At 44.7% G+C, this 27365-nt stretch overlaps 1 long non-coding RNA gene across 3 annotated transcripts; it reads right to left on the bottom strand.

The window, feature by feature from the left end:
* Positions 1 to 27365, bottom strand: LOC106824078 (uncharacterized). Of its 3 annotated transcripts, none has more exons than XR_011497354.1 (4): positions 27060 to 27365; positions 24555 to 24692; positions 2203 to 2331; positions 1 to 1338 (listed from the first exon to the last, which is right to left on the bottom strand). It is a non-coding gene; the product is annotated as an uncharacterized lncRNA (long non-coding RNA). The 3 variants fall into 3 exon arrangements; XR_011497353.1 differs by lacking the exon at positions 24555 to 24692 and adding an exon at positions 12910 to 13016 and having other exon boundaries at positions 470 to 1338; positions 27060 to 27356; XR_011497355.1 differs by lacking the exon at positions 24555 to 24692 and having other exon boundaries at positions 3 to 1338; positions 27060 to 27351.

Genomic DNA, 27365 nt, shown 5'->3' with positions numbered 1-27365 from the left:
CTGGTATGTATGTTATGCTTATGTTACTTATCCTAATTGAGTTGGATATTTCTTGTAGAATTTCTACATTTTAAAAAAATCTTAGTTCTCTCGTCTCCTCCACATCAATCATGTCTACATTTCTTTTTTTTTTTTTTAAGGTATGTTTTTTGGTGAGGAAGATTGGTCCTGAGCTGACATCTGCTGCCAATCTTCCTCTTTATTTTTCCTCCCCAAAGCCCCAGTACATAATTGTATATCCTAGTTGTAAGTCCTTCTAGTTCTTCTATGTGGGGTGCCACCACAGCATGGCTTGATGAGCAGTGTGTAGGTCCGCACCCAGGATCCGAACTGGCAAACCCTGGCGCTGCCGAAGTGGAGCAAATAAACTTAACCACTCAGCCATGAGGCCGGCTCCTATTTCTAGATTTCTATCTTTGAGCTCACTAATTCTCTCTTCCATATGGTCTGCTCTATTTTTTAATGTTTTCTACATTATTTTTCATCTCATTAATTGTGTTCTTCATCTCCAGAATTTCTGTTTGGTTTTTTTTTTTTTTTTTGGAGTTTCAATCCCTTCAGTGAAGTATTCCTTCTGTCCATTAATTTCATTCCTGAGCTGACCGAACTGTCTTTCTGAGTTTTTTTGTAGCTCATTGAGTATCTTCATGAAAGCTATTTTGAATTCTCTGCCAGTTTGATTGTAATCTTTTCTGACATCAAGTTTGGTTTCTGAGGAGCTGTCATTTTCTTTCTCTTCTGCCATGTTACTACAGTTCTTGATGGTGTTTGATGAATTGATCCTCTGTCAGCACATTGTGGTAGTACTCACCTTTCTTATTTGAGTACAGCTTTGGTTACTTTGGTTCTGAGCTGCTTCCGGTTGTATTTGAGAGCCTGCACTTTCATTCTCCACTGCCTCTGCCAGAGGCATCATCAGTGCCCTCCTTGTCCTGCTTGTGCCCCTAAGGTTGCCAGTGCATTGCTGCTTATGATGTTACTGCAGTCTCAGGTGTTGCCGCTGGGGTCACCAGGCTGCAAGCATTTCTGCTACTTCTGGGACTGCCTGAGTCTCATGTCCTCTACTGTCTTTCCATGGGCTCTCCACATTCTCAGATGCTGCTGCCCCTTTACCAGCTGTGCTGCTGCTCCAAGTTTGTTTGTGGGTGCTGGTTGCTCTGTTGCTGGGGTTCTGGGTCTGTGGGTGTTGCTACTGCTGCAGGGGGCCCAGGGACCTGGGGATTTGTGAGCAGTCCCTGCTGCAGTGGGAGCTAGTGTCAGGGGTGCTGCCATTGGGAGCTGGGTCATCACTTCTGCTATGGTTCCTGAAGCCTCTGGTCACAGGTTCACCTGCTACCACTGGGGTTGAACAGAGAATAAACAAGGAGAGGTCGTTATTCCTGTTCGCTCATGCAGCCTCTGTTCTCTGGTGCTAGCTGGTATGTGTTTAAAAATCAGGTCTGAGTGTGCAACCCCAGGAAAATCCAAGTTTTGCATGTTGTCCCCACAGTTGGAAAGATCTGGCTACTGCTAGGGGAGTAGGAGGGGGCACCCACATTAGATCTACTGGGAGATGGGCAGGGACCAAGCCGTGCCTAAAGTATTTGGTCCTGGTGGGTCTGCTTGCAGTCGTATGGGCTGGGTCCACTAGGGGACATGTAAGGACCAACCCACACCATTGTTTCTCCTCTCCCAGAGTCTGCTCTCACCCACACATGTCAATGTGAGGATCCACGCCCCGGATCACTGCTGAAAGGAAAGGGGTAGGGGGCTGCTCTCTTGTTTCCACTTCCTACCAGGGATCCAAACCACCCACCTTCAGATGTATAGATGCATAGATCTCTTAGGCATCCTGTTGTGCTCTGTAGGGAATCCTCTGTTGGTCAATGGATGCCCAATTGGTTGTAATTTAGAGGGGAGAGACAAAGGGAATAACTCACTCTGCCATGATGCTGACATCACTCCCACATTAAATTTTCACAGAGAAGAACTGCATCCTGAAATTCTTATAAGTGTGCAATGTTCTTTCATGGGAGCGTTATAATGCATTCAGGTTATACAGCTGAGCTATCAAGCTAATGGCTATAACATGCAATTTCTTACAGATATAATTACCTAGACTTCTTCTGTACAAAAATTACACAAATGTCTCAATAATTACATTATACAAAATTAAGCATTTTAAACTAAGCAGTAATGTTTGAAATTATAGCCAATACCCACCATGAAACCCCATATTTGCTACCTCTAGGTAACAAGGTACTTGCTGTAAAGGAAGCAGCAAGGCAATCACATCTTCTGCAGCCAAGTGCCCACATTGAGAGATGCACCTGATTAAGTGACTCCACGCACCTGAGTAGAGAGGAAAGGAAAACCAATTCCAAGTTTAGTATGATCCTTTTTGCTCTGTAATGACTTTACCTCCTCCTTTCACTGCAACTCTAAATGAGGCACAACTTACATCAAGCACCAAAATTTGTTACTTATGGAAGTAACTTCTGTCAATTGCCTGAATCATTAACTTCTTTTATTTATCTATTTATGGGCCTTGTTCTGGAAAGGATTTAAGACAGGAAACATTAACTGTTTCTAGGTAAAGACTTGGGATGACTCACAAGACTGGGAAGTGTCAGTAGGGAGAACACACAAACACCTAAGTTCCAAAGGCGACTGCGTCCCATCATAAGTAGTAATGGTACCTACTCTGAATGATGCCTTGTGCTAGGAGCTGGGGATACAGAGGAGAGTACAACAGAGAAGGTTCTTGCGAGTGATGGAGCCTACATTCTGAAGGGGTACCCAGCACCAAAAGTGAAGTTAACATGCCAGGTAGGCTAGCAAAGCTCAAGTCTAATTGGAGAAGAGACGCTCTGAGTCTTGATATTTGCCTCCAAACATCTGAATAACCATATTTTATAAGAAAAAAGAAGCAATTGGTGTGGCTATAGGCCATAAATGGCTACTCTTGGTGAAAGTCAGAAGGATGCCAATATGGGCCAATAAAAGAAAGAATTTTTTAATAAATAGACTTGTCTAAGAATGGAATAGAGCGTATTGTAAGGTAATGAGCTCCCAGTCACAAGAGGCACCAGCAGAGTTGGAAAGACTCATCTGGTCAGAGTTGGAAAGACTCATCTGGTATGTTACCTGGAAGTTGGCTGTGATGGGTAAAAGCAGATGCTCAGGACCATTAGAGCTTCCTTCCCATTTTATGATTCGGGAGTCTTCAAACACAAAAAATACCTTGACCATCTCAGCCCTCATAATTATACCTTTAAATAGAAGCTTTAATGATCACATAATGATATAATAGGCAATAATTTCCTTGTTTCCTGTTATTCAGAGTCAGAACCACTAAGCACTGATTTCTGATCACTATGCTGTGTTTTGGGCACCAAGTGGCTTCAAAATGCCAAGTGCCTCTCTAAAAATCTTTTAAATAAAAAAGCACTGTAGTAATTGCCAAGGCACACCAGCCATGAGGGCAAAGGCAGGTCTGCAAATACTACTGATATTGGAAGCAAAGACTCTCTTGGTAGGCAGACTTTCTAAGGTGGACCCCAATAATGTCCTGCCCTAATCCTTGGAACCTATCACCATGATGAGAGAACACATCCATGCTTCTGCTGTGCTACGTGGCACAGCTGACCTTCACACAGGGAGGTTATCTTGGATTATCCAGCTTGGCCAAACATAATCACGTGAGCCCTAGAAGCTAAGACCTTTCTCCAGCTGGTGGCAGAAGAGAAGTCAGAGAGAGTCAGAGCATGAAAAGAATTCGATGCATCATTGCTGGCTTGAAGATGCAGGGGGCCACATGACAAGGAATGTGGGTGACCTCTGGAAGCTGAGAGTAGCTCCTGGCCAACAGCCAAGAAAAGGGGGCCTTCGGTTCTATAACTGAAAATAACTGGATTCTGACACCAACCTGAATGACCTTGGACACAGACTCTTGCCCTGAGCCTCTAGATAACAGCCCAGCCCAGCCGATGCCTTGATTTTGGCTTTGTGATTCCCTGGGCATAGGACCCAGCTGAGCCCACCAGACTGCTGGTTACAGAGCTAATAAATGGGCGTTGTTTTAAGGCACTCACTGTGGTCATTTGTTACACACCAGGAGATAACCAATCCAGAATTCAAATGGTAAAGACCAAGCGTTTTAAACCAGACCTAAGAGTTGGAATGATCGACTCTCACGGGCCACACCTCCACCAGCTAAGTGAACCAGGTGAGTCCAGTCCCTGAGGAGTCTGAGGAAAGTGCACCCTGGTTGACTTAGGTGAAATCACGGTGAGAAAAGGCCCAGTTCCACCTCACACCTGTAAAAATGGCTATCATCAAGAAGATAAAAAAACAAGTGTTGCGAGGATGTGCAGAAAAGGGAATCCTTGTGCACTGTTGGTGGGAATGTTAATTGGTGCAGCCACTATGGAAAATGTTATGGAGGTTCCTCAAAAATTAAAACTGGAACTACCATATGATCCAGCAATCCCACCTCTGGGTATATTTCCCAGGATATTGAAGAGATATATGTGCTCCCATGTTCACAACAGCCAGCATATGGAAATGACCTAAGTGTCCATCAATGGATGAATGTATAAAGAAGATATGGTCTACTCATACAATGGAATAATTTTCAGCTATTAGAAAGAAGGAAATCCTGTCATTTGTGACAACATGGATGGACCTTGAGGGCATTATGCTAAGTGAAATAAGGCAGATAGAGAAAGACAAATACTTTATGGTTTCACCTGTATGTGGACTCTAAAAATTCTGAACTCATAAAAACAGGGAGTAGAAAGGTGGTTACCAGGGGCTGGGGGTGGGGGGTGGAATTAGCGAGATATTCCTAAGGGGTAAAGACTCACCACTAAAAGATGAATAAGTTCTGAAGATCTAATGCACAGCAGAGTGATTGTATTATATACTTAAAATTGCTAAGAAAGTAGATCTTAAATGTTCTTATCACAAAAAAGAAATAATTATGTGACACAGTAGAGGTATGATAGAACACTATAGTGGTAATCATATTGCAGTATATAAATAGATCAAATCAACACTTTACATCTAAATCTTAGACAAGGTTATATATCAATTATATCTTGAGTAAAAAAAGAAAGAAAGGCCTAACTCATTCCCACAAGAAGGCCGGGGGGGAAGGCACAGGGGGAAGCCCCAGTGGGGGCCCTGGGTGATCAATGCTGGGTGAGACTCTCGTGCTCCTCAGAGGATGGGGGTTCCCTGAAGCTGGTGACAGTGGGGGTGGAAGGTGAATGATGAGGAAACACCTGGGGTCCTACTGTAATTTCAGGTGTGCAATGAATGTTCCTGACACCCAGATGTACACTGCTCTGCTCGGGTTTATGTTTGGTGTTGACAGCCCTCAGAGAGGAAGAAGGTGGGAGCTGGGGACCAGGGAAGCCCTTGCCAGCTCCCCCTCCAAGGCCAAGACCATGTTTATCTCCTGAGCTTGAAATTCACACAAAAGTAGAGCCGCCTGTTCTGGACCACTGCACATTCTGGCAGCCTTGGGTGTACCGAAACTTCTGACCAAACAGGGCACATCTCCCCTGGAGTAGTGCACTAGCCTCCTAAGGGGTCTCCCTGCCTTTGCTCCTGTCACCCTGGGCCTACTCTCAACGCAGCAACTGAGGGATCCTCTTAAGACACATAGTCTGAGCTGGCCAGCCTCTACCAGAGCCTTCCAGTGGCCCCCAAGTTCTCCCAGTGACCTGTAACACCCTCCTGGTGGGCCCCCACTCTCTCTCTGGGCTTCTCTCCCAGCCCTCTCCCTTCACTCACTCCACTCCCTCATGTTCCTCAAATACACCATACTCTCTTCTGTTCTAAGACCTCTGAGCTTCTTCTCCTTTCCGGAACGCTCTTCTCCCAGATATCCACTCGGCTGTCTCCCTCATTTCCTTCAGCCTCTGCTCAGATACCACCTCAGGAGAGAGACCTTCCCAGACCACCTATGGAGAGCACCCCTCTTCCCTGCTCTGCTGCACTCTAACCCCTTACCCAGCTTTATCTTCTACACAGACCTCATCAGCACCTGTCCTGATTTTGATTTGCGTGAGTGTTTGCTTCCTGTCAGCCTCTCCCCACAGAGCAGAAGCCCCATGAGGTTATCTCGTCTGGTCCACCACTGTTTCCCAAGATCCCCTCTGGGTACCTGGCACAGCGAATATTTTCTGAATGAATGAATGACAGGAAGTCTTCTAGAAGATGTTGGGTGGTCAGACTGGGTCAGCTAGAGTCAAACAGCAAGCAATGCTGGGTTCTGGAGACACCAGTATAGTGGATGTTAGAGTTGCTGCATGAAGTTCAAAGACAGACTTTCCCTATTCATTCTTTCAGTAAACAATTTCTACGCATCTACTTTGTGCCAGGTGTCTATTCCTCTCAGGAGAATTTCTTACATGTCAGATAAGGAGAGCACCCCTCCTATAATAATGCACCATAAAACAGGTATTTTACAATGATTCTCATAGTACAATGGAATAGTCTAGAAAAACCCATGCTATTGGGAACTGGTGTAAGATGTGTCATACATATATAAACACGTGAGAATGTTCAGAACTGCTAACTTGCAAGGTCTCTCTTGTGTTTTCCAGCCTAATCATTTCCTCAGATTACCAGCTTGTTTGTCTTCTTTGGACTCCTCAATTTAGAATGAGTCCACAAGGAGGAATTTCCCCCTCCAGTTGGATCAGAGAGTGCTCAAGGAACCGGAGGCCGTGGAAACCCGCTGGTGACTCAGGAGTGTTCTATGATTAGCCAGGTGCCAAGGCCATCTGATCGGCAGCTGGGGCCACGCTGTTTACTAAGAGGATGACTTACAGATGGGAGGGAAGTTGTGCAGGCTTAGCAGAGGGGCAAGAGGACAGGTGGGGCTGGGAGAAATGGGAGAGCCACCAAGGTCATCCTAATAAAGTGATCAGGTTTCCACCTCATGACTCTACAGCTGCACCTGGTCAGCATTCTCAGCACAAGAACTATGTTCTCAAAAAGGTCAGCTTCAAAATCATCAAAAAGTGATCTGCTCATGGTGCTGCTTGAGCACGTCATGAAGAATATTTGCAAACAGTCTTCTCTTCTCTAGGCACATTCCCCTTGAGTTGCCTAAATTTTTAAGTTCCTTCCCAGGACGTGGGAAGAAAATTTCCTGCACCGTGGGCTTACAGGTCTGGAGAAGGCAGGTTCTTCGTGATCCCACAGATGTGGCTGTGGAAGAGCTTGTGAGAGCCCCAGAGGCCCGATCACACAGGAGCCTCATCCTGGAACAGATAGACAAACACCTACTGGAGGAACGTCAAAGGGGAAGGTGGAGTGTGCCGAGGACAACTTGAGCAACCGCAACTCGTGATGAACGTCCACTGCCTGCCAGGCCCGGGCAGCTGCAGCGCGGACGGCTCTGACCTCTTCAGCTGCAGCAGCAGGACGACCACCTCACCCCTGGACAGGTCTGCGAATGGTCCCGGCCTGTCCTGTTCTCAAACAAAAGCTTTCCAAAAACTCCAAAAGCCCCTAAATCTTTCTGGCTCTGTGTACTTAAGAGTTTACTATTTATTAAAAAAAAGTTAAAGCTAACAAACCAGTTTGTAATGGCCCAAACTGTTTATCAACAGTAGAAAAAATAACTAAATAATGTCATATTCATAGAATTGACTCCCATACATCAGTGAGAATTAAAGAATTACAACTACAAGCAGCAACAAGGATGCATCTCAAAAACACGACAGTGTGCACAGGGAGCCAGACGCAAGAAGACAAATGGGTGCCGACCGCACGATGCCTTTATGAGAAATTCTATGAAGTTCACCAACGGGCACCTCTAACCTATGGTGTTGGAAGCCAGGATGGTGGTCACCCTCCAGCAGTCTCACCCGAGAGGAGGCATGAGGAGGGCTTCTGGGGTGCCAGTCATGGGGTGTTTCTGGATCTGCGTGCTGTCACCCCAGAGTGTTCGCTTTATAAAAGTGTGGCAGGCTGTACACTTATAATTTTACTGTACAGTTATAATTCTTTTCCATCAGCATGTCATACTTCCATTGTTAAAAAAGCAGTTCATTGATTATTCTTTTGAATCTTCTTAATAAACAGGTACTGAGTTTACACCGGCCTGCAAACCCCTGTAGGACTGGCCTGACCATCTCTCTCACTTCATCTCCTGCTGCCCTTGCGCTTGTTCAATCAACTCTTACTGTTCTCTCTCACACCACCCAGAGCCTTGCACTGGCTGATCCTTCTGCTTGGAATGCTCTCCCCACAGATATCTGCAGGGCCTGATTTCTCACCTCCTGCACATTTTATTCTAATGCAAGGGATTGACGAGCTGCAGCCTGTGGCCAAACTTGGTCTACCACCTGTGTGTGTAAATGAAGTTTCATGAGGCACAGCCATGCTCATTCCTTTATGTAATGTGTAGGGCTGCGTTTGCACTAAGACGTTGTTGAGCAGTTGGCCAGCAAAGGATAAAGTATGTACTCTCTGGCCCTTTGCAGAAAAGGTTCGCCAACCCCTGCTCTGAGGCCACCTTCCCAGGGAGGGCTTCCCTGACCTTGTTTAAAACTGGAATCCACTGGATGTGGAAAAACGGGGACCCTTGTGCACTGCTGGTGGGAGTGTAAGTTGGGGCAACCAGTATGGAAAACAGTATGGTGGTTCTTCAAAAAATTAAAGAGAGAACTACCATATGATCCAGGAATTCCACTTCTGGGTATTTACCGAAGGAAAAAAATCACTACATTGAGAAGATATCTACATCCCATGTTCGCTGCAGCATAATTCACAATAGCCAAGACATAGAAACAACCTAAGTTTCTATGGATGGAAGAAGAATATTATTCAACCACAAAAAAGAAGGAAATCCTGCCATTTGCAACAACGTGGATAGACCTTGAGGGCAATATGCTAAGTGAAATAAGTCAGAGGACAAACCTCATATGATCTCATTGATATGTGCAATCTAAAAATAAAAGAATTCATAGAGACAGAGAACTGATGGATGGTTGCCAGAGGCAGAGGCTGAGTGGTAAGTGAAATGGATGAAGGCCGTCAAAAGGTACAAACTTCCAGTTACAAGATAAACAAGTCCTGGGGATGTAACGTACTGCAAGTGCACGCTAGTAAAAATTTCAAGAGAAACTGGAATCCACCCCCACTCCCCTTCCCTCCCACTTTGCCCCTCCCCTCAACATTTCACCCAAAGCATTTACCAACAACTGGCAGACTCCAGATATTACTGTTGTTGTTGTTGTTTTAAATGTTTCGGTCTCCCCTAGGAGAATGTAAGCTCCATGAGGGCAGGGCTTTCTGTGTGTTTTGTTCTCTGACTGTGACCCTAGCACCTCAAGCAGGGCCTCACACAGAGTGATAATTCTATAAACGTGTGGGAGCAGTGAGAGCACTGGACTCAGCTGATGTGCCAGGTGCTACGCTGACCAACTCTATAATCTTTAGCTCATTTACATTCTTTGCCTCATTTAGAGGATTTTTTTTCCTAGTGTGGGCAGGTCTAAGTTAAAATGAGATCTTCGGCAGGCATAATTTCTTTTAAAATCTCAGTGGATTAGGGGTAGCAGCAGCCATGGTAGAAAGTACTCAATATTAGCATCTGACCCTGAAGAGCAGGGATGAGCTTAAGAAAGAGAGGGGTGTGATATTAGGTTTGTCTACTTTAAGCCAAAACAAATTGCAAAGCTGAAGAGCCCCTGTCAAGAAAGAACCATCCTTGGGAGCAGCTCATATGATCCTGGGGTCCTATGGCCATCATCCTGGGAAAAGCAGGAGCTGATGGCAGCAGAGTTTGAATTCTTGGCTCACTCCCAGAGTTATTTTCCAATTCCCCAGTAAATCTTCACTTTCTCTCACAGTGAAACAGATCCAAGGACGGGATCTCACAGTATTACTTCTTACAGCTACCTGTGAATTTACAACTATCTCTAAATAAAGAATTTAATTAAAACTACATTTCCAAGGGTTTGGCTCTGTTTACTCTTCATTCTTGAGGACAAAGGAAAGCTGGAAAACACACACATTCTTCTGTGCTGTGGGCTTGATGTACAGTGACTTCATAAAAACGCTTGTGACCTCAGAAACTTCATAACTAGTGTTGTAGGTATGACAGGACAACTCTGTAACTGAATTTTAAAAGCAAATTGCTTTGAATCTTCATTTTTCTAGTGGATCGAGTGATAATTAAAAACGGCCAGTACAGCAGAAGGCCAACTCTGACGGTGGCTAACAGAGTGAGGGCCTGGGCAGTGGTTCGGTCATGGTCCACCACCTCCAGCCCTACAGATGGAAAAGGCTTAGGGTGGGGGGACGCCCATGGCCATGAGGCTGCCTGAGGAGAGTCGGGCTCCAGAGACAGCCCCACTCTCCTCACCTGTTCAAATGTTAACCCCAACAGAACGTTCAGCCACCTAAGGAAAAACTTATTGTCAAGATGCAGGTTGCAGCCATCAGGGAAATGCAAATCCAAGCCACAGTGTAAATCCACTTTACCACGTCACACCCACTAGGATGGCTACAATCAATAAGTGAGATAATAGCAAGTGTTACTGGTGAGGACATGGAGAAATCACAGCCCTCACACACTGTCGGTGGGAATGTAAAATAGTCCAGCCACCATGGAAAACAGTCGGCCAGTTCTTCAAAATTTAAACATACAGTTACCACATAAACCAGCAATTCTATCCACTCCTGGGTAAATGAAAACATACATCCACACAAAAATGTGCACACACGCATTCACAGCAGCAGTATTCATAAGAGCCAAAAAGTGGAAACAACTCAAATGTCCATCAACCAATGAACGATCAGCACACTGTGGTAGATCCATACAATGGAATCTCATTCGGTAATAATAAGAAATGAAGTCCTGATACACACGACAATGTAAAGGAACCTGGGAAACCTTATGCTAACTGAAAGACTCCAGTCGCAAAGACCACACGTTGTATGATTCCATCATGTGATCTGTCCAGAAGAGGCAAATCGATGGAGACAGGAAGCAGATTAGTGGTTGCCTAGGGCCGGGAGAAATGCAGAGGTTGGGTGAGCCACAACCAAGGGGGCTGATGTCTCCTTGGAGGGAATGAAGTGTTCTAAAATTGACTGTGGTGATGGTCTCACAACTCTGTGAATTTACTGAAAACCACTTTAAATGGGTGACTTGTATGGCATGTATTTTATATCCCAATGAAGCTGTTAAACAAACAGACGTGAGAGGATGCCGCTCAGAGACTCTGAACAGGCCTGACCCTCATTCACAAGATGCACCTGGTCCCTCTTGAAAGTTCTGCCCTGGCCCGGTTACCTCACCAGCCTGAGCCTGGCTGTGAGGCCTGCATCCCCCAGGTTCTCCTCCTTCCCTGTTTAGTGAGTGACTTAGGAAATGACCATAAACTGAAGGTGAGGCCTTTTACAAAATACAATGTGCTGTATAAATTCACCATAATCGGCTCAGTTGGTCCCCAAACAGCAGAAAGCCGAGGAGGCGGGAAAGCAGTGGGGCTCGGAGAAGGAGGGGGTTTGCCAGGACGAGGGCGCTCATTAGGCCTCTTCTCTGCTGGAGCTCTCCTGGTAGGAAAATGCATCAGACTGAGCGCTCTCTGCGCACCCAGAAGGGGAAAATGGCTCTCGGGTATTTGACAACACATGACATAACAAAAATAAAAAGACTCACAACAAGCAGGGGCCATTCAGAGAGCCAGGAAAGAAAAGCAAAAAGGTGAGACACATGGCTGACGGCTGAAGGGTGGTTTTCTCTCCCCCATTCATTAACAGGAAAATAAATGAGTAACTGCTGAACCTCTCTAATTTAACTTCATGCACAATTTTCAGTTAGGATTCAATGCCAGGGAGCGTTTCTGCCTCTGCACTTAAATGATTCACAACTGCTCAAAATATCTCCCATAAACCTGCATCAGGGATAAACCCGCTCCCCAGCACTCTGTTGACAGGCTCTGTGTGTGTGTGTGTGCTTGTGTGTGTCTCCATCTCAGTTCCTGAAGAGCAGGTGCCTGGTCTCCTACCATCGCCGGACCTCACCTGGAAGGCGGAAACCTGCTCTTTGGCCGGCCCTCTTTCTGAAGGTACCGCTTAGCCTGACATCTCTAGGGATTACACTTTAGTTTGTTAAACTTCTTAGTCTTGGTCAGAGCAGCGTTCAGATCTCAGCCCCCCACTCACTGGCTCTGGGACTTGGGACAGGATACATCTCTGTGGCCCATTTTCCGCACCTGTAACACAGAGACATGGATTGCCACTTCATAGGGCTGCTTCTAGGATGAAATGAAAGGAAAGGTACTTAGTGGGGGGCTGGCACTGTAGTAAGTACTCAATAGACTGTGGCAGTCCCTGTCACCACTGCCATGACTATTTGGTAAAGTATGTTCATGTATGGATTCTTTCAGCTAACCAATGTTTGTGTTGAGCACCTGTGGTGTCCCAGGCACTGGGGATGTTCTAGACCCTGGGAGGCAGCAGCATCCCTGCCCCCGTCTACCTGGGAAGGCAAGCAAGCAGGCACCCAAAGGAAGAAGGAGTTAATAAGCAGCCATAAGTGCTATGAAACAGTGACAAGGAGCAATGTGATCTGGAGTGTCACTTTAGAGAGAAGACTCCGACAGTGTGTGTGATGGGGCATTAAAATTGTGTGGTTCCATAAATGCTCACTGGTTGATCAACTGATCGACTGGAGAACCTTTCTAAGCCCTCCTGCAAAAATGAGACCAGGGACCAGCAGATGGACATGCACCTGATACCCTCGCTGCATCCCGCTCACACACGACTGAGAAATCTCTAGGCCTTCCCTTTCCGCTTTCCTCCTCCCTGAGGCCAGGCCCCTTTCCTCTTGTCCCCACTGTCTCGGGTCCTGGGGGATCTATGTAAATCACTATTCCTTGAAAGGAATCTCACATGTCAGATGTCTTTCAGTTTCTCTGACTGTTCTTCACATGTCACTGAGGGAGTCCAATTTTAAAGCGTCCTTGGGAGGAAAGGTCCTCTCTGAAGACATCCTGAGTCTGAAAGACACAGAGGCAAGCAGAGAAGGGGGAACAGCATTTATTCCAGTCACACTGGAAAGGAGGAAAACAAAATGATGCAACGGAAGAAGCAGTGAGGACATTCCAAAAAACCGGGATGTGAATTCCATTCATCCAACACAAATACAAGCCCAGGTCATTCTGGCCCATACAAACTACCCCTCCATGGGGTTGCTATTATTCCCTAATAAAAGATGGTCAACATTGTTTTTTAAATAGAAAATTCTGGAAGGATGCACCAAAAAAATCTGTAGAGAGTAGTGACCCCTAAGGAGTACATCTGGGGTCAGGGATATGAGGACGATTTATTTTTCATTGAATCATCTTTTGTATTATCTGAACTTTCACTATAATAATCATTAAAGAGAATTATTGTGCTCTATAATAATTATTAAAGAAAAAAGATATTCTCACTAAAATAAATGATGGGAAATTACTGATTTGAGAGGTGCTGTTTATTAATCAATGATCACAAGTTTTAGGAGTTACTATCCTTTGTCTAAACCATTGGATGATCCAACAATGTATAAAAAGGATTACACACCACACTCAAGTGGGATTCATCCCAGGTATGCAAGGCAGGTTTGCCGCTAAAAATCAATTAATATAGGGGCTGCTCCGGTGGTGCAGTGGTTGTTTGCACATTCCTCTTTGGCAGCCCAGTGTTCGCCAGTTCGGATCCCAGATGTGGACCTACACACCGCTTATCAAGCCATGCTGTGGCAGGCGTCCCACATATAAAGTAGAGGAACATGACCATGGATGTTTGCTCAGGGCTAATCTTCCTGAACAAAACAAGGAGGATCAGCAACCGATGTTAGCTCAGATCTTCCTCAAAAAAGAAGAAAATCAATTAATATAGTCGATCACAACAACAATCTGAAAAAGAAAAATCACACGATCATATCACAGAAATTCAGAAAAATCATCCAACAAAATCCAATACTGATTCATGATAAAAACTCTCAGTAAACTAGAAATAGAGGAAACCTTCTCAACTTGGCAAAAAATAGCTACAAAAAAACCTGCAGCTCGTATCACACTCAATGGTGAGAAACGCAGATTTCTCCCTAGGATCAGGTACAAGAAAAGGATGTCCCCTCTCACCACTCCTTTTCAATGTCACACTGGAAGTCCTTGCCAATGCAAAAAGGCAACAGAAGGCAATAAAAGGCATACAGCTGGGAAAGAAGTAATAAAGCTGTCATCGGTCACAGATGACATGATCATCTATGTAGAAAGTTTGAAAGAATCACCAAAAAACTTCTGGAAATAATAAGGGATTATAGCAAGGTTGTAGGATACAAGGTTACTACACAAAAGTCAATCTCTTCCCTATATACCAGCAATGAACAATGGAACTTGAACTTTAATCATTGTTTGTCACTTATTTCTAGAGCAAACGAAAAACATAGCAGCGGTGACCATGCTCACGTCAACAACGCCTTATCATGAGGAGAAAAGAACCACGCAAACAGGAGTCTGGAGGCCTGGGTCCCAGTCCTCTCTGTCACTCACCAGGTTAAGTGCCCTTCACTGCTCTGGACTTCAGGGGATCCTGAGAAAGATGCAGGCATTGGACTAAAAGTCGAAAATCCTTTCCAACTTTCTAAGTCCTCTCTGACAATAAAGGCACGTTTACCTTCTTCACAGTGACTTATGCTCTACAAATTACAAAACTAACACATGCTTACCAAGACTTCAAATGGTACAGAAGTAAATAGAGAAAGGCAGGGAAATTATCATGTGCTTCTCGCCACCTGGACTTGCAATTCCTCTTTCCTTGCAGAGTTAACACTGCTCAGAGGCTAACACGGTGCTGTCCAATATGGCAGCCACTAGCATGCAGCTATTTACATTTAGGTTTTAGTGAATTAAAATTAAATAATGTTAAAAATTCAGTACCTCAGAGATTTAGAAGTCCTCCAAATACCATGGTCTAGGATTGCTAGGTTTTTCACTTCCAGAGGCAACCTCAAAACTACAAGGTAAATTACCATAGAGGATGGATAGAAAATTCTATTGGTATCATCCTTCATCTTTTTTTTCTTTGCAATTTCTTGGGAGTGAATTTTAAATTTCAAACTACAAACAATGTCTGAACCATGCCAAACATGTAAAGGGAAAGGGAAGATATCTTTCAATTACCTAGTTACATTAGATGGCAAAACATTCATAAATACAGGGTAAGTTGATTGCAGTTTTCATTTGGATAAACATTGAGCCACATGTTGACTAAAAGAAAGTAGAGAAGAACTAAAACTCTGTCCTTAGATGACAGGTCTAAGATATCAAGGTGCTTGCTGGCCCAGAAATGCGGTCAGTGTACGGTTTTTCTCTTGTGCAATTAAAAGTGTTGTCAGTGGAGAAGAATTACATCATTTAGGCTACGAAGGAAGATTCAAAAGCAAAATAACAGTAGTATTTAGTGGTGGAGGAGCACACCTAAAAGCTAAGATACCATACCCCATCCTAACTTTGCTAAATATGCAACTATGGGCAAATTACATACCATCTCTGGATCTCAATGTAATCAAATAGCTAATGTACACTATTTACTTAAGACTCAAGGATATCAAGAGGCTTATGAGTGAAGAGAAAGGATGCTGCTAAACAAAGAACCAATAAATACCCAACACCACCATAACACTGTACATGACACCTATATACAGATACAGATCACATTATTTTCACAACAATGAGCAGTAATATGTGTACAGACAAGCCCCCAAAATAACATCAGCTAGCAACGTCAAGGAAGAACTATTAGCCAACGTATTAATTAGGTTTTGGTCCTCTCTTCCTTTAATATGGCTAATTATTACTGATTTTTTTAAAACTGCTTAATTTTATTATCAATCCATCAAATACAATGATATTGTATTTGAATTTTTAGTTTGTATGTGAAGACCCTGGTTCAGTAAGTCCTTTTCAGACCAACATTTACCACCAAAGCCTAGTGCCTTAAAGCAAAAAATTATGCTTCTGAGGTGACAGATAATAAACCAAATGCTGATCTGTTAACACGCTAATTGCATTCCCCTGCTACAGAATGACCATATTCCAAACCTTATCTTAGTATATAGATATATTCAAACAAAACTCTATTGCTCTATATCTAAGATCCAGGTCATTACGTTACTAATACTAGATTATTTCTTGGAGCGACTTTACAGAATTTGGATTTATTATAATTAATATTCACAATAACCCCCTGGAAAGCAAATAGAAAACAAAATTTGCCAAAGAAGACATCTGAGAAATAAATCAATACTAAGCAAAGGATAAATTACTGCAGCCTAACTTGCAAAGCTGTCCCTCATATAACATGTTAACTTTCATTTGGTGCCACATTGACAGAATTTTTAAATGTATTATCTATTTAATGTTCACAACACTGTCTTAAAGGGCAACTTTCCTAGAGTGAAAATCCTGTGCTTGTAACTCAGAACCTTAAAGCTGAGAGAGGCCTTTTTCATTTGCTAGTCCAAGCTGGGAAATGAGGATTAAGAGCAGGAAAATGCTTTTCCACTGATAACTCTATTTGGCTGCCTTGTTTGCGGAAGAAAATGGAGAAGCTCTTGTTCAGGTCAGAGTTGCCTAATAAAGGAAAAATGATCAAGCACACTAGGAAAGAAGTCCAGAGCTCATAATCCCTTGGCTTCATCTACAAGAATGCCCCAAGCAGAAACAGACAAAAAAGGAAGAGCAGCATGATGAAGTTTTGTTCATTCCACACGGTTTCGACCTCCATGTTCATGAACACTGACGACTCCCTTATCTGTGTCTCCATACCAGACCGCTGTGCTGACTTTCATTCCTTTTCCAACTGTCTGCTGGGAATTCTCTGCTCAGATACCCTAGAGGCACCTCAACGTGAATGCCCAAAATGGGACTTGTCATCTCCTGCCCAAGCTGCTTCTCCTTTACTCTAGCTGCTCAGGGCCAGCTTCATGGGCGGGTGACCTGTGCATCTGCACAGGCACCATGTTTAGAAGGGCCCCATACTTAGTTTAACAGTCTGCTGTTGCAATCTTTAATTCTTAGTAAGTTTTGAATATTTTCATTTTGCACTGGGCTCCCAAAATTATGTGGCCAGTCCTGTCTCTCCAAGAGTGGCATCGCCATTACTCCTGTCACTGAAACCAACCACCTGGGACTAATCCCCAATTCTCCCTTCTTTCATTTCCATGCCCAATCACGCTGTTTCACGCCCAGAGTTTTGTACCAAGCAAAGGATCACCTTGCGTGGAGTGCCTTTTTTACCTACTTCAGAGAGTTAGCTTCCACTGTCCTTTCATTGTTAATCAAGATTCACCTCTACCAGAGATACTACTGATGCCCCAGTCTGCTACTGACTCTTCCTCTTGGTCCTCCACCTGCACAGACCTGTCCCTACATTTTGTCCTTGCGTCACTATCTTGTCTCTCTTCTCCCAACTGACTGTGAGCCTCTTGATGGCTGATTTTATTTTCTTTTTATCTCTAGTTCCCAGCTCAGTGTTTGGCATATAGAAAATATTTTAAAAATATTTATCGAATAAGATTGCTATTATTTCAAAAAAGTTTACTAATTCACTTTTGAAAAACGTAATTGCTTGATCTGTACAAATGTTCTTCCCTTTTAAAATAAAATTCATTTTCTCCTAAAGCAATCCTCTCATTTCCCTCCTGCACCTTCAGAGAAACTCACCACAGCCAACTGCTCCAGAGCTTATGTTACACCTCAAATGCATTGTTTAACCGTCCTCCAGGACATAGTCCCTTGGGGTCACTTCTTCAAGTAAGAACAGCTGGCCCTCTATGCCATTGGGAGCTTCCAGACAGTGCTGGCTCATACACAATGAATGGTTTTGTGCTGAAAAGTTGCCAAAATTCCTTGGCAATGCCACAAGAGTCCAGGATACAGGAAAGCAAACTGGGAAGCAGAGGGACAAGAAGTCTCTCACTAACCCCAGGCCCCCATTTGCTCTCATGGACCTTCAACAGTCATCAGACTGGACATCCTGGGAAATCCTATTTAAAAAACAATCTCTTGATTTGGCTGCAGCAGGGAGTTAAAAGGAACCATCCCATCCCCCTCATCAGAAGCTAGTCAGCATTGATCATCACCTCATCATTCACTGAACATCTACTGAGGGAAACGCGCTGGGTGAGGTATTATCAAGGGAGACGAGGGCCAAAAAGTCTCCACATTCAGGAAATTAAGAATATTATTATGAGACAGATAAATTTCACTAATGCCATACTACTCCAAGTGTGGTCCACAGACCAGCAGCATAAGCATCCCCTGGAAGTTTGTCAGAAGTGCCAAATTCCAAGGCCCTCCTCAAGACCTCCTGAATCAGATCTGCATTTTGCCAAGAGCACAGAAGAGCCACATGAACACCCTAGGCCGAGAAGCGCTTACACATCCCTCCCAGGGCTGAATACTGACTCCTTTTAGCTTGAATAGAGTTCCAATCTCAGTTGCAAAACCTGCCATAACGTCTTCTGATCATAATCTCATTTTTTTCCATCTCTGGACTCCCCATCCGGCTCTCTGATACTTCATAGGAGGAGCGACTTGAATCCTTCATCACACACAGTGGGAACTAGGAGAACACTGTGCTCTCTACAGAATGCCTATCATGCAGGCATGTCAATCTCATATTAGATTCTCCATGGGGCAAATTCTGAGAGCAATAAGGGTGTCTTCTGTTATGTTAATGAGGTGGCTTTTGGAAAGCACCTAAGGATTGGGGCTGGTTTCCAGGGGAACCAATCAGGTGACTAGAGGATTGGAATTCTCAGTGCCACCCCCTGAGCTGGGGGGTTAGGGACTGGTGATTGAGTTCAACCACCAAGGACTAATGATTTAATCAATCACAACTGTGTAATGAAGCCTCCATAAAAACCCAAAAGGATGGGGTTCAAAGAGCTCCTGGTTGGTGAACACATGGACATCTGGGGAGAGTGGCGTGCCCCTAGAGGACAGGGAAGCTATGTGCCCTTTTCCTATACTTTGCCCTATGTAGCTCTTCCATAGGGCTGTTCCTGAGTTGTACCCTTTTAGGATAAACTGGTGATCTAGTAAGCAGGCTGTTTCTCTGAGTTCTGTGAGCCAGTCAAGCAAATTAATCAAACCCACACATGAGGTCATGGGAACCTCCAATCTATAGCCAGTGGGTCAGAAGCCCAGGTGACAACCTGGACTTGGGACTGTCACCTGAAGGGGAGGGCAGTCTTGTGGGCCTGAGCCCTTAACCTGTGGGTTTTGATGCTATCTCCAGGTAGACAGTGTCAGAACTGAGTTGAATTGTAGGTGCAGCTGGTGTCAGAGAATTGTTGCATGTGTGGGGAAACCCCCTCATACAGTGGAATTGGTACAGAACCCTCTTAGGCTGTTAATGGGCACAGGTTTATTTGGGAGATGATGAAAATGTTTCAGAATTAGATGGTGGTGATGGTTGCGCAGCCTTGTGAATATACAAAAATCCACTCAATTGTACATTTTAAAATGGTGAGTTTATCGTATGTCAATTACATATTAACACAACAATGAATCAAAGATCTGAAAAGAAGAGCTAAAACTTTATATAAAACTGATATAAGAAAACATAGGCATAATTCCTCATGCCCTTGGATTAGGCCATAGTTTCTTAGCTATGACATCCAAAACATAAGCAACAAAAGAAAAAAAACAGAAACAGCGGATATCTTCAAAATTTAAAAATTTTTGACGCCACCAAGAAAGTAAAAAGACAGCCCACAGCATGGGAAAAAATATTTGCAAATCATTTATTGTATAAGCGGTTTGTATCCAGAATATATAAAGAACTCTTACAATTCAATAATAAAAAGACAACCCAATTTAAAAACGGGCAAAAGATCCAAATAGAGAGTACTCCAAAGAAGATATGCAAATGGCCAAGAAGCACATGAAAAGAAGCTCAACATCAAGGAAATGCAAGTCAAAACCACAATGAGACACCATTTCGCACCCACTAAGATGGTATAATCAGACAGATAAGGGTTAGCAAATATGTGGAGAAATTTGAAACCATTATGCACTGCTGGTGGGATCGTAAACTGGGCAGCCACTTGGGAAAACAGTTTGGCCGTTCTTCAGAAGGTTAAACATAGAGTTACCACATGACCCAGTAATTTCAAGCCTAGGTATACACCCAAGAGAAATGAACTATGTATTTATACAGCAAGTTTTACAAGAATGTTCACTGCAACATTATTCATGTTAGCCAAAAGGGGGAAACAATCCTATTGATGAGTTAATAAATAAAATGTGATCTATCCATACAATGAAATATTATTCAGCAATAAAAAGGAAAGAAACATTGATATGTGGTACAAAATGGATAATCTTGAAAACATGCTAAGTGAAAGAAGCCAGACAAAAAAGCCCACATATTGGACAATTACATTTTTATCAAATGTCTACAATAGACAAATCCATAGAGACAGAAAGTAGATTAGTGATTACCTAGGGGTGAGAGGTTTGGGAGGAAGTAAGGGTATGAATGCTCCAGGGCTCAGAGCTTCTTTCAGGGATGATGAAAGTTCTAAAATTGATTGTGGTGAAGCTCACACAATTCTGTGAATATATTAAATTTATACACTTTGAGTACGTGTGTGAATTTTACAGTATGTGAATCATATCTCAATAAAACTGCTACCCAATAAAAGCAAACAACATCTTCACATTATTTTGAAATTACTTTGAACCTCATAGATGCCCTGAAAGGATCTCAGGGACTTCCAGGGGTCCCGGAACAACCTTGAGAACCGCTGACCCAGACAAAGCATCTAGACTAGCTATTGGAGGTCATCTTCCTAGAAGTCATTGCCCCCTTCCCCTTCCTCCTTCTGGGAAGAGGCCTGGATTTTTGGTATTGACCCCTCTCCCGTGCAGAACACCACCAGGAGGGAAGTTGGTCCCACCCTGAGTCCCAGGGTCAGGCTCGGGTCACCTTAAGATAATCAGTAAATTCCCTTCCACTGATGACAGTCACTGGTGCAGGGTTGGGCATGTGGCCTAGGAGGTCTGATCAGAGTGACCGCAGGACTTTTGCTTGGAATGCTGAGTCGGAAGAGGTTTCTCTCTTCCTCTGGAGGGGACCCTATGAAAACGTGAGAACTGGAACTACTACAACCATTCCAACAGCAGTCCGAGGATAAAGCCATCACAAAAGGCAGGACGGTCCTTGAATTAAGTCCTTAACTCAGGACTCCTGGCTATATGAGCCAGTAAATGTCCTTAACATTAAAGTCAGTTTGAATTAGAGTTTGCTAGATGAGTGAAAAGCATCCAGCTATATACTGTCCAACCGATGTGGAGCTAACAGGATTGCATTGTCCTCACAGTCAATGCACTCTGCCATTGCTTTGAGGACATCAAGACATAATGACGCAGGGTCGGTGAGGCAAGGAGTCGAAAGAAAGATTTCTTGGACTCTCAAGATCTGGGAGTAGTGCTCTTTTATTTAGAGAATAGTGTGGAATAGCATGGGGACAGGACCCATGGGCAGGCAGAGCTGCTGCTGCCGGTATGGGGACAGGACCAATGGGCAGTCAGGGCTGCTGCATGGGGACAGGACCCACGGGCAGTCAGAGATGATGCTGGCATGGGAAGCTGCTGCTGCCCCCGCTACTGCTGCCGCTTCTGCTGCCAACATGGGTGGAGAGTAAGGCTAAATTTAAGGCATAGGTATGTGAACATCTCTTTACAAGACAAAAGAAAGAACACGTAAAAAGTTAAAATGGTATCAGTGCAGGTGGGGTCTGGCCATTGGGTGGTCCCACAACTCTTAGATAAGAATCAAATTGGATTAAGTAAAGGCCAGAAGCCACCACCCTAAATCAGTTACATGAGGTTGCCAGACAGTAACCAACTTAAGTTCTTGCCTTCCCCATTAAGAGTTTCCAGAGACAAGGCCATCCCGCTTCCCCCTGGCACACAGAGGGAGGCATCTCCACAGATGGAGGTTCCCCCCACAAATGCAAATGCCTCCCAACAAAGGGCAAGCAAATTCCACTCCTTGGAGCTTGCTTGTCATCTGCAGTTTTAAAATTAACCAGCCTAAAATCCTCAACAATAAGATCTTAGTAGACCATTGAAATAACATTACTTTTTTTCAGAATATATTTAATACAAAGAGCTGGCCCATGTAATCTAGGCCTAAAAACGTCAGAGCTGGGCCACACTATTTAACAAACTGTCTCTCCCTTCTGTTCCTTTTGTGTCTGATTTTCAGTGGACCCTGAATGGCATTCTAGATGAGTTTGATAGAGAAAACTGTGGGATTGTCCTTCTAGCAGAAAAGGTGTGGCTGGGGCTGGCCCCAAGGCCAAGTGGTTGGGTTCGCGTGCTCCACTTAGGCGGCCCAGTGTTCAGATCCTGGGTGGGGAAATGGCACTGCTCATTAGGCCATGTTGAGGCCGCGTCCCACATGCCACAAGTAGAAGGACTCACAACCAAAATATGCAACTATGTACTGGGGGGATTTGGGGAGAAAAAAAAAGCAGAAAAAAAAAAAGAAAAGGTATGGCTGTTATTTGCTCTTGGCTTGGATTTCACAGCAGGATTGTCATGGGGCCCGACACTCAGCTTAGCACATATGGATGTCTGCATGTGACCATCCAATTCCTGCTCCAACAGAGAAGAAACTCAGGGAGCAGTAGCTCTTGCCCTTTTTTAAAACTAAATTGATTAGAGTAGTACTCTCCATTTGGATGGTGTTTTGACAGTCACAATGTGCTTTTGCACACATCATCTCAGGTCTTGCACAGTCAGAAACTGATAGAATTTGGGCTAAAAACATTAGATTCTAAGTCAAGGCCTTCCCACTACTTAGGATTACCTCTAATACACCTTCACATAATATCAAGATAACAGTTGATATTTTTCTCAGCGCTTACTGTGGGCTGGGGACTAAGCACTTGACATATGAGATGGCTTGTAGCTGCCCAGAACCCAGCAATTCAGTAAGGACTGAACTGATATTTAGTAACACAAACTAAGAAGAATTATCCAATAATTTTTCTTGTCCTGGAATTTGATCACACAGAGAGTCCCTGAAATATGCCAGGGTTTATGTAACTTCTTATTAAACTCTCCTGACAGTTGTATTATAACAATAATTGTAACTCACTTTGACCTATTCTGACAGACACTACTGCTTGCTCAGCCAACAGCCATCCCTGCCCCTCACCACAGACACACACACACCTCTCCATTCCCCCCATAATGGCAAAGTCCATCTCTCGTTATAGAGAGTGAAGAGTGAAGACACCAGACACACACCATCCTAGACTCTTCTGCAGCTAGGGCATGGGTATATGACCCAATCCTGGCCAATGGGAACCAATGAGAAGATTTATGAGGGCCTCTAGAAAAGGTGTTCTTCCATGATTAAAAGGAATGCATGAGGAAATACCGCGTTTTATATGGTGGATGTGGTAGTGCCTGGTGACATCCAGAATTACTGCAGCCATCTCATAATCATGACGACTGGGTGACATAACTGATGTGCTGAGGATGGCAGAGTGGAAAGGTGGAAAGTGTGTGGGTCCATGCAGAGCTGCTGAACAACACTGAAGCTGCCCTACCTCTGGACCTCTCCTTAGGTAAGATAATAAGTGTCCTTACTATTGAAGCCACGTTAGCTGGCCTGCTGTCTTACTTTCAGCCTAAAGCATCCTAACTCTCAAGTCTCAAGAGGCAGTGCTCCAGAGAAGAAAGGGCTCCGGACTTTGAGTCAAATGACCTGGGTTCTGGTTCACTTACTTCCCAGGTGACCCAAATTGCTTCATCTCTCTGGACCTCCTTTTCCATAACTCTAAGATTGAGATAAAACAGAGATAATACAAGAGAGTTATAAAAATCACAGGAGATAATATGTATACAACCACTCTGTCAACAGCAATGTTTTACGCAAATGTAATTGATTTTATGTAATAAGTAAACCATATACTTTTAAAACTGGAGTCATCTATCTACGCAATTCCCTTATTTTACAAAGGAAAAAACTTTGACTCCAATGTCAAATGAGTCACTCAATGTCACACAACTGGTTAGTAACATAACTAAACCACACATCACCTGATTCCCAATCTAATGTTGTCATGCTACCCTCATGCTGATAGGTAATGAGCTAGACTAAATGCTGGGCACTCATTCATTCAGCAAGTGTTTACTGAACACATACTATATGTCAGATTCTACTCTAGCTACTGGGGACTCCTTGATGAACAACAACAACAAAATATTCCTGAACTCATGGATTTAATAGTGTGGAAAGGAAGTTAATCTATATCTACAAGTATTTGCTGAGTGCCTACTACGTGCTAGGACTATGCTAGGATTTCTACTCAAATCCAGATCCAAATTTGCAGCCGATTCCAACAATATCAACCATGTGTACCAGGCTTTGCTAAAGAATGAATAATGTGAAAGTCTGCATATTACTCAATAAAAGTCAGGATTAAAAATAGTAGGTTCATTAGAAGGACTTGTGAATACCATGCTGGCATCCAAAAACGTGGACAGATGGGGAAGATGGCTAGGACTCCGCTCCACTTGAAAGAGGAAGACTGAATGAAAGAGGTTAGAGCTCAGCCACGTCCTTCTCCAGTCTCCAGGATCAAGGGTTGGCTCAATCTGAAAAGACCAGTAGAGAGCATTTAGCAACTCCTTCCCTTCCCCAGGCCTCTGTCTGGTGCACTAGACTCTGCTTTGCTCAATGTCAATTTGAATTCCTCTTCCACCCTACCTAAACATTCACATGCAAATGACGTGTTGACAAAGAACCCCAGACCCTGTGAAAAAAGACAGAGCAAGTGGCTTTTGGTATCTCCTCCTGGGAATGGCTATCAGGCTGCTGAGACCTGCCATTAGGTCGGTTGTTGGAGAGTTTTCTTTGCCAAAATACAGCACAATATATAATTTGGAAAAATAATACTTAAAGAATATTTAAAGGCTATTGTTTTTCAAAAAGAACCTATAAACCACCTCTTGCGCAGGTTATGGAGGGAGGATGTGTTCGTCACTGTGCAACAGTCCACACGCTCCTTTAACTTGGCAATTCCAAGGAATGGAGGAAAAAGGCAAGGAAGGAAGGTAGGAAGGAAGGACAGATGGACTTCCTAGGGTACATACTGGTGACTCCAAAAGGTTCTTTAAAAAAAAAATCATTTTGTTCTCACTCTAAACAAATGGAAAGTTTCTTGGGACCATACACCCAGAAGCGCAATTTCAATTCCTGGGTACAGAACACTCTAGGAAGGTACAAGGTCCAAAATTATCAAAATAAAAACCTTTTAATTCATTTTAATTGGTTAAATGATAATTTCCACTTAAAGGCAGCAAAAGATGTGCCACAAAATGAAACATTGGATTTCTTTTCAGAATGCCAAAATCAACATTTTGGAACACTTCATTTTACCTCTTTGGCATCAGTTGGGCAGAACAAACTCTAACTTTCCACACTGTTATTGGGCTGGCACAATTTATTGTTTCCCAGAACACCAGACAACAAATACATGTCCTTTGGGGATGGCTTATCTATTCTAAGACTTAGTCCGGAAAGGGGAAAAAGTCAGGGGCACTCCCACCAAGTGAGTCTGGACAGGGCAGACAGAGGGCTGAGAGAGCAGAGGAGAACTCCACAGCCCACTGCCTGCTCTTGCCCCTCATTATGGCCATGTTCAGGATGGGTTAAAGCACTTGTACATGCACTTTAGGACTTAAAGCAAAGAGCACAATCACTCTCTCTGGGTCACAGGACAGTACACGGCAAACGTTTGTGTGCAACCCTGTGGCAGCAGGAAAACTGCCCACGCTGCTAATGCTTTCATTAAAGATTAAGCAGTGCTCAGCTCAGAATGAAATCAAGATCCTCCAGAACATTCAGTGGGCAAAGAGCTCTGCATTTAGAAGACAGCTCAATCGTGGAGCTTCAAGCCTTGGAGAAGGTGAGAAGAGGAATTCCCAGAGATAAATAAGTAAATAGATTCAAGAGTCAGAAGCTAACATGCTGAGCCCTGACATGACTCTTCCAGATTGTGCGCACCGAGTGGGTCATGGCAGCGGGCACACACCAGCCTACGTATACACGCACCGAAAGCGCACACATGCGCGCACACGCCCACACAAACACACACGCCCTAGCAGCTCACACCAGATCTCCTGCAAGCACAAAGGCACTTACTACCCGAGGATGGGACTGTCAGAAAAACTGTCTTCTCCCAAACAACTCTCCCTTCTCCAGCTTGGCGAGAGCCAACGTCCACCAACAATCCAAGGGGCGTTTTTTCCCAGACACCCAGGTCCCGCAGGGTCCCTCCCTGCCCGCCTCACAGCCCTTTTCCTTTGTCTGAAACAGATTTCACAGGCTTCCTTCTGAGGTAGCTCCAGTTCCGCGCAGCGCGTGCCCGTACCTCAAGGCTGAAGCTCTGGGCAGCCTGGCCTCTCTCACTCCCAGGAAACGTAGCCGCCGCCCCACGCGAAGAAAGGGCACGGGAAGGGAGGCGGCAGGGAGCGGGAGCGGGAGCGGGTCCCTGGGGCTGAGGGCACCTTCAGAGCCCAGGTGCGGGAGAGAGAAATGAGGCAACCCAGGCTGATGCATGCCTCCTCCACGTGGTAGAAGAGAGGAAGGATAGTGGTGACATGCAGGTGCCCCTGTGGGCTCTCAGAGCTCCCATTTCCTGGCGCGGTGGGGGACAGCAGTGTTAGGGTCTCCCAGGAGACAGCTGCCCCGCGCCCCAAGCCTGGGCGCAGCGAGACGTGCACATTGCATGCACTCCGGGAAAGAGCCAAGACTGGTACATGCGACTGGCGCCTGCCTGGGACACTATTCCCCATTGTTTGGTTGGCGCCCAACCTCAGAGGGCGGAGGAAGTGAAATCTGGCTTTCCAGTAGGCACCAGGGTGGGGTCCTCGCCCCTGCCAGCACACGCCCACCCGCGGAGCCCCACCCCCAGCCCCGCCCTGTGAGTCCCAGCCTCCTTTGTCCCGCGCTGCCCACACCTGGATGCGTCAGGAAATATCCGAGTCGTTCGCTGCCTTTCACCTCCTGGGTGAGCGATTTGACGCTGGAGCACGAAAGTGGATCATTTTCATGGTCCTCCTGCCTCTCGGCACACAGTTGCAGGAGGCGAACGTACACCGCGGCCCAGAGGAGCGAGCCGGTGGCTCGGGGCCGGGGCGGCGCTTGTCCGCGCGAACACACACCCTGGTGGACGCACCGTCCCGGACACCCGGAGCGGCTCAGCCACAGGACAACAGTGGAGATGGGCGCCTGTGGCCACACCTGCTGGACAGCCTGGGCGCGGC

The sequence above is a fragment of the Equus asinus genome, chromosome 23 (assembly GCF_041296235.1).
Source record: "Equus asinus isolate D_3611 breed Donkey chromosome 23, EquAss-T2T_v2, whole genome shotgun sequence".
In the NCBI taxonomy this organism is placed as follows: Eukaryota; Metazoa; Chordata; class Mammalia; order Perissodactyla; family Equidae; genus Equus; species Equus asinus.
The sequence above is the reverse complement of the archived record's forward strand: the minus strand, read 5'-3'. Positions and strand labels throughout refer to the sequence as shown.